The following is a 9,242-nucleotide window of genomic DNA, read 5'->3' on the forward strand; positions in this document are numbered from 1 at the left end:
CTGGATGACTGCTTATTTATGTACAGTGTCAAAAGGATACTTTTTTTTTTAAAATATTGACTTGTCCATGCATATTTGAAATTTTATGATCATGTGATTACTGATTATTGGGGAACAATGATAGATTTAAGAAGAGAGAAGAAAGGAGAAAAATTGTGATTAATAATTGAACTCACTGTTAAGAGATGAAAGGGCAATTCCAATCCTGATATGGGAACTTGAGTGTAACATTTTTCATGATGGTTTTAAAGTTCATGTGTTATAAAGGGATACATCTGATTTATGGAAGCTATATATATGAGTAAGAACCTTTCTAGAAAAGGACGTAGGGTCAGTACAGGCAGAACTAGATGGGACATTTTTACTTAAGTTAACTTACTTTATCAGTACCATATTAATGCAACTATCAAAGAATTATCTTATATAGCTAGAAAAAATAGTAACAAAATTCACCTAGAAGAGCAAAAGTAAAGAATATTGAGGGAATCAATTTTTCTTAAAAAAATGAAGGAAGGAGACTTAGCAGCTCCAGATTTCAAAGTATATTACAAATGGTAATTATCAAAATAATCTGGTACTGGCTAAGAAATAGAATACTGGATCAGTTCAAAGATTAGGTACACAATACACAATAGTAAATGCCCATAGTAATCTAGTATATCATAAACCCAAAGATTCAAGCTTTTGGAGTAAATATTTACCATTTAACAAAAATTTCTGGAAAAACAACACTTTGGCAGTGCTTTCTAGCATCTCACACTGTATACCAGGATAAGGTCAAAATGGATAAATGGTTTAGATATAAAGGTTGATATCGTAAGTAAATTAGGTGAGCGTGAAAAATCTACCCATCATAACTATGGATAAGGGAAGAGTTTATGACCAAACAAGAGATAGAGAAGAGTACAGGAAGTAAAATGGATAATTTTGATTATCTTAAATTTAAAAAAAGATTTTGCACAAACACAACATTTTGCAGCCAAGACTGGAAAGAATTAGGTTAGGAGGAAACAGGAAAATGGAGGGAAATTGCAATGTTTCTATGATAAAGGCCTCATTTCTCAAATATGTAGGGAACTGAGCCAAATGTGTGTGTGTGTGTGTATGTGTGTGTGTGTGTGTGTGTGTGTGTGTGTGAATGAGTCATTCCTCAATTGATAAATGGTCAAAGTATATGAACAGGTAGTTTTTAGAAGAAGAAATCTTCTAAATCACTATTAATTAGAGGAATGCAAATTAAAACAACTATGAGACATCATCTCATACCTATCAGATTGAGTAAAATGACAGAAGAGGAAAATGACAATTGTTGGTCAGGATGTAGAAAAATTGGGACCCTAATGGACTGTTGGTAAAGCTGTGAACTAGGCTGTTGCCAAAGTTCTGTGAAACTATGCATAGCCATTGACCCCGCAGTATCACTACTTGGTCTGTATCTGAAAGAGATCAAAGAAAAAGTAAAAAGATTCATTTGTACAAAATTATTTATAGTAGCTTTTTTGTGGTAGCAAATAGTCGAAAATTGAGGGGATATGCATCATTTGGGGAATGGCTAAATAAGTTGTGCTATATGATTACAATGGAATGCTATTGTACTATAAGAAATGACAAGCAAGATGGTTTCAGAAAAACCTGGGAAGAGCTATATGAATTCATGTAAAGCAAAGTGAGCAGAACCAGGAGAACATTGTACACCGTGATATCAGTATTGTAACAACTGTGAAAAAATTTGATAACTCTGATCAAGACAATGATCCAACATAATTCCAAAGGACCCACAATGAAAACTTCTATCCGCCTCTCAAGAGAGAACTGGTGAACCCTAGGTGAATATTGAAGCATCCTTTTTTAACTTTATTTTTTCTTGCTTTTAGCATATTTTCTTTTGCAACATTGCTAATACGGGAATGTTTTACATGACTTCACACATATAATCAGCATCACAATTATGAATTCTCAAAGGTTGGGAGAGGAATTTTGGGAGAGGGAGAAAATTTGGAACTTAAAAAAAAGAATGCTATTTTTATATTAGTGGGAAATATTTAACATACATACAGATATACACCATATATACCTATATATGTATATGTATATATATAACACATATATGTGCATGTGTGTATATATATATATATATATATATATATACACACATACAGAGAGAGAGAGAATTAATGATACAGATGTATATCCTCTGCTATAATCTGGGTGGACTGGAAGTGAAGTTCAGGTATAGCAATTATATATTGGATAAGCTCCTCATCATTTTTTCATGAAGCAGTTATTCCATATTTTCCTGTTCTCTGAAGGATAGTGGTAAGTATATGACCCCAAACTTACTGATCTGCATATATGTGATTAGGTAGTAGATTCAAATCAACAAACAGTTAAATGCTTATTAAGTTCAAAGAACAATATTAAATACTGAGTAACATGAAATATTTGTATAAGGCATGGTAGTTGTCCTCATGGAGCTTACAGTCTATGAAGGGGGAATGACTCCTACATCATATGTATAAGAGAACTTGCAGAGTTCTGTTTGGTCCAGTGTGGGAAAATTCATTACTACCTAGAGGGTAACAGGAGAAAACTTCCTGGAGGAAATGAAATTTGAGTGGAGTTTAAAAGAAGAGATAGAAATTAAACATATCATCACTGGGACATTTTCCTACTTTTATGGAAATGATGAAATGTCAAGTCGTCCTTTCTTACCTATGGTCACTTGGGCTAGAAGATGAGGGACTAGAAACTTTTTGCTGATCCATTATAATTCTTCCTTTCTTTTTCTTCCTCCATAATGTATACTTATAAAAGCACAACAGACTTGTTAGATTTTTGAACTCAGAAAGGGAGGAAATGACATTTTTGTATGTATAGACATCGATCATTTAAGAGGTGCCAAAGAGTAGTCTTTTCCTCAATTGCCAGCAAAGTCTCAAGATGGTTTGTGCCTAGAGAGATGACCTGGGGGCAGGGGTGGGGAGGGTGGGGGAAGAAAGGCTGACACACACTAGCTGTTCCCTCAGGAAAGTGAATACTTAACTCAGTAATTCCATTTCTTCTAATTTTATTCTACCTGAAATGAATGTAGGCAATTTTATTACCTAGAAAATGTGTCTACAGGGATGCATATTCCCTTTCATGCCTTGATCAAACAGGAAAGATGCACTGGTCTGTGACACTTCTGTCCTCATTACTTGATTACTATGCACGCATCCTGGGAGCCCAGTGAAATTTCATATGAGGAAGTACCTTAGAGAGTATTGTCCCGTCAAATTGTATAAATAGGGACACTTAATGGTGCCATATTCTCTTGTCATGTAATTTTATACAACCTGATGTTTTGAGTTAAAACCAAAATGAACCACAAAAACAAACAAAAAACAAAGTAAAAAAAATAGAGGTCCCTTTTATATGAATTGGATTGAGTGACAAACTTTCATAATTCACTTAACAATGTGAGGCTAAAATGGCCCTTGAATTTTAGAGATGTAGATGTGGTCCTTCACTGTTCCCTCTCCCTGACCTCATTCATCCCTTCATTTGAACCCATCAAAGGTTCTTTTGATGCCTCACTGTACTAATGCCACATATGGCTTCTTCCTAGTAACTACATTTCTATTCTTACAGTACCTAGTGTTGACCTAGCTAGAGAATTTGGCTTCTCTGTGTTGCTAATAGGAATCTAAAGAGTATTTTATTGTAAGATCTGGCACCAATGCACTTTTTTTCTGGGTTTAAATCAGAGTGCTCATTATTTTTATGTAGCACAGATATTATCTCCTGAGTATCGCCGGCAGCAGATGGTTCACAAACCAGAACTGTAAGAAACCTCCAAAACGCTGAGAGATTCCTTTTGTTATTGTTAGAGATCAAGGGGAATTTAATGATTCTATAAAGGGGACAAATAGTCCTGTCTTGATCCTCGCATTGTGATGGCAGGTGCTTTAGGTCTATTTCCATCGTACTTTATATTTCTGCTAATATTCTTCCCATTTTCTGAAGTGGAGGCTGCTTAATCATGTTTCCCCCAAACGTCACAACATCAGAAATATTTACTTTGGTCTCAAGTCATAGTTTATTAGATCTAATGACTTTTATGTTACCATCAGCAACTTTTAATGCCTACAGTGGATGGCCCTGTTCTAGGCACTGCTGTGGCCGGAGCAGAGAAAGCCTGGAAAACCAATTGTGTGTAAGAGGCTGTTTAGTATAACTAAGTCATACAGATAATGAAAAAAATACTTTCAAATTATAATATTAGACCAGGAAGGAATGAATAAAAACCTATTGTGTACAAAGTGAATATATACCTACTATCACCTACTACACATTTTTATAATAAAAAATTCAACATTCCCTCCACTTCTTTCTCCATCTGCTAATATGCTTGTTCTGAGGGATGTAAGACAGGGAAAGCAACCAAAAAAGGATTTTAGAAACTGGGGAAGGAGGTAAATGTTTCAATTTAAGGAATTTTATTTCATTACTCAGAGACACAGGGAAATAGGCTGATATTTCAAATCAAGCTTAACTAGGAAGATTGATGAGCAAACTAGGAACTCTAATTCAGTGTGAGAGGACTACAGGACATGTAGAGTCCATTCCCCATAAATTTCAGATATCTAGAATCAAAAGGGGACACTACAAGATATCCTTAGGCAATCTGAGCAACTCTCAGCCAGCTCTGGGCTTAGCAAGTAAAACCTTTGTATTATTTGTGTTTCAGGGCAAAGGAAATTAATGCACCAATTAAACCAGGAGCTCAGTGAACTCTCACATAACTAATTAGGCAATCTGAAAGTTTTATATACAACACAATATGATACAATCTAATGTACAAATGATGAGAAGGTATATATTCCAACAGCCTTTATCAGGGAAGTGAAACACCCTGTGTGAGATTCAAAGACCTTCATAACCTGCCTCCCTCCTACCTTTCCAGTCTTCTTACACCTTACTCCCTGACATGGACTCTTTGATCCCAGTGACACTGAGCTTCTGACTATCCCATGAACAAGACCATCCATCTATGGGATTGGGCATTTTCTCTAAATGTCCCTGATGTCTGGAATGTTCTCCCTCCTCTGCTCTGACTACCAATTTTCCTGGATTCCTTTAAGTCTCAACTAAAATCTTACCTTTTACTGGGGGCCTTCTCTAATCTCTCTGCTAATTAAAGCTTATTTACTATATGTGTGTATACACACGCATACATATACATATATGTACGTATATAACTTGCTTTGTATTTGTTTGAATGTTGACCCCCATTAGATTGTTAGCTTCTTGATGTCAGGGATCATCTTTTGCCTCTTTTTGTATCCTAAGCACTTAACACAGTTCCTGAAACATAGTAGATACTTAACAAATGTTTATTGATTGACTGAGCCTTTCAAAATTTGTCAGTCATAACTACCACTAACCACTGATAGTGATATGTATCAAATGAAAACTAGAGAGAACATTAAACTCATTACTGGAGATTGCTAATTCCTGAGCAAAAAACTTGAAGATCTTAAAAGCACAGTCAGTTTTTGCATCATTGTTGCACAGGAAGACAGAGGTTTCAGAAGGAAAAGGCAATTATGACTTGAACAAACTAGTTAAGAAGATGGTGGCTGAGAATAAAATATGGAATTCTGAATTATCTCTTTAAATTTAAGAATGATGGGTTCTTGGCCAGATATAAAAAAAATTAAAGAAAATAATTGGTAAAAATATAAACTTGTTTTTATTTTGTGAATCCTACCAAGGAAGGAATAATCAGACTGAAGAGTGCATGTGATTGAGATGAACACATTATTTTTGAAAAGTTGAATGATGATTTTATTTTTTTTTAATATGAGACAGTACAGTGTAGTAAAAGAAGGACAGGCTTTGGAGTCAAGAAGACTCAGACTTAAGATTACGTCTGACAAATAGGGGCTGTATGTCTCTTGGAAATTGACAATCTCTCAGTGCCCCAGTAAAGTTCTTAAGTCTATGAGCTGCAGAATCACTGCTGATCTACTTTGGTAGATGGATTTCCTCACTGAGACTTCCCTACAACAATAAATTGCAGGTATAAACAGGGGCTAACTAGCTTGCTAGAGACACAGTAATGAAGATATAGACAGATTTATATATCTTACATATATATATATATATACAGGCATATATATATATAGGCATATATGTATATATACATATACATAAATGTAGATAGCATATCTATTTTGTTGTTGTTGTTCAGTTGTGTCTGACTCTTAGTGACCTAATTTGGGTTTTATTGGTAAAGATACTGGAGTGGTTTGCTATTTTCTTCTTCAGCTCATTTTGCAGATGAGAAACTGAGACAAACAGGGGTTAAATGACTTGTCCAGGGTCACATAGCTGCTAAATGTCTGAGGCCAGATTTGAATTCAGGAAGATGAGTCTCTAGGTCTTTAGGCTTCAGACCTGAAGATCTTTCAAATCTCTGTATCTTTGTATCTCTGTCTCTTTCTCTTGCTGTCTCTGTCTTTGTCTCTTTGTCTCTCTCTCATTACCTATTTTATAAATTATTCTTCTCTTTCTTGTCATTCACTCTGCATCAGTTCATATAAATCTCTTGTTTCTTTGAATCTCTCTCTTTCATATTTTGTTGCAACACAATAATATTGCATTTATTCATATACCAGAATTTATTCAGCAGTTGCCCAGTTGATGGACTTTTTACTCTTCAATACTTTATTATAATAAAAAGTACTATTATAAATATTTTTGTACTCATATCCTTTTCTGCTTCTTTTGAATCTTTCAGCTACCTGTTTAATAGTGACATTTCTGTGTTAAAGGTTCACAGTTTGGTGAATGAGTTATATAATTATTTCTGGAATGGTTAGAACAATTGACAACTACATTAACGTTGTTTATTGTTCTCCACAGCCCTTCCAGCAACTGTCATTTTCATTTTTGTCATCTTTGCAAATATAAATGATATGAAATAAAACAACTTCAAAAAAATTTTAATTTCTCTCATTATTAGTTATTTGAAACATTTCTACTATTTGTGTCAATCTCTTAATTTTCTTCTTTTCAGAATGACCCATATAAGTTGGATCAGTTCCCTGTGTATTTTATAAATCATACCTTTTTCAGAGAAGCTTATTACAAAATGTCCCTGCCTGCTCCCTGTTAAGTGTTTTTTACTCATTTCATCAGCATTGATTTTATTTATGCAATTTTCCCCAACCTTATGTAATCAGATTTTCCATTTCGTCTCTCATAATCCTCTCAATTTCTTGTTTGATTAATTAATATTTCATGATCTAGAGTTGTGAAAGTTATCTCCTTCCCTGCTCCTCAAAGTTATTCATGACATGGATCTCTACATCTGGATCATGTATCCATTTTAATTATATTGTGGCACAGTATATTATGTGAATGTGTGTAAAAGGGAGAGAGAGACAGAGAGACAGAGAGACAGAGAGAGACACAGAGAGAGACTGAGGGACAGAGAGAGACAGAGACAGAGAGACAGAGACAGAGAGAGACAGACACAGACACAGAGACAGAGACAGACAGAAAGATAGAGAGACAGAGAGAAACAGACAGAGACAGAAAGAAAGAAAAGAGAAAAGAAGAGAAGAGAAAGCTGTGTGTTTCTGCATGGGAATGATGATTAAAAAGATTTTCTAAGGTATTCTGGAAGGATTTTTCATTCAGAGTGGTAGTATAATCTTGTATATAACTCTCTGTAACACTCAGAGTGATTAAGTGTAAAAAGCATAAAACTAGAAGCTAGAAAAAAGTACGATATAGGTGGTGCAGTCCCTGGGCAAGTCACTTAACCCTGTGTGGCTCAGTTTTCGCAGCTATAAAATGAGCTGGAGAAGGAAAGGGAAAACCTTTCTAGTATCTTTGCCAGGAAAATCCCAAATGGTGTCAAGAAAAGTTGGACATGACTGAAACAAATGAAAAATAACAAATCTGTCATTAATTCACCATATTATCTTGAGATTCCTTTTAGCTGTAACAGCCAGTAACTCTCTAGTTAAACAAGATTAGAGAAACAGAGATCTTCAATTTATCCTATCTATAGCACACTCTTATAATAACAATTACAAAAGGTCTTTCTTTTCTTTTGGGGGGATAGAGGGAGAGAAGGGGTAGTAGAGACAGGAATGATAAAATATGTGACACACCACATTTCATAATAGCACTTGCTTACATGCCTCAGTTTAAATCTGCAAAAGCTAGTCAATAACTGTAGATATTGCAATTGCATTTTATCACTGTAAATACAAAGATAATGTTTAATGCATTGCTAATAATTGTGGGTATTCATTGTATCTTTATACTATGTTATTTGTTCCTTTTTTCTATTTAAATATCAACTGGATCATAATTAATCAGTTTACTCTTCTAAATTTATCAGTGATTAAGAAAATGGCACATCATTATTATCTACAGTAATTATCTTTTTAATCATCTTTTCTTCTCTAACTTTTCTAAAGTAATCAAATTTATAATGTATTCCATTGCATTTTATCTTATTTGGTCATGGTTCTATCTAGTCTTGTAGTATAGAAAGGATAGTGTTACTGTAGTAGAATGATTACTGACCTGGGAGTCAGAAGATATGGGTTTAAGTTCCACATTTACTAATTACTGACTGTGTCATCTTAATCAAGTCATTTAACCATTATGAATCTCAATTTCCTCTTTTGAAAAATGGGACTAGAGCATCTTGGTGGCACAATGAGAAGAGCTCTGGCCTTGGAGTCAGGAGGACCTGAGTTCAAATCTGACCTCAGACATTTGATACTTTGACACTTACTAGCTGTTTGACTCTAAGCAAGTCTCTTAACCCCAATTACCTCACCAAAAAAACAAAAAAAAATGATAGCAATAATATGTTCTCTCTTTACTTCCTAGGATGATTCGGAAATTCAATTAAAATAATGCATATGAAGACATTTTAAAATTATGAATTGTTAAAACAACATATGGTGTTATTATCTGTTTATGAAGTCAACTCTGTGCTTTCTTCTGACATAGACAATTTACTATTGCTTTGAAGGGAATAGCTTGCAACACACCTCATAGGGTTATTTCATCCTTTTGAATGCAACGCTATAAGATTAGCTTAATGATTGTGATTAGTAGTTACTGTGAAGTCCATTGTATCGCTTCATAATTTAATAGCCATATAAAGATATGCATGGTTGTCCAAAATAAACATTTAGAAAAATCATCCTAAAACATTTTGATTTTCT

This window comes from Vombatus ursinus, unplaced genomic scaffold (assembly GCF_900497805.2).
Source record: "Vombatus ursinus unplaced genomic scaffold, bare-nosed wombat genome assembly UNPS02014830.1, whole genome shotgun sequence".
Lineage (NCBI taxonomy): Eukaryota > Metazoa > Chordata > Mammalia > Diprotodontia > Vombatidae > Vombatus > Vombatus ursinus.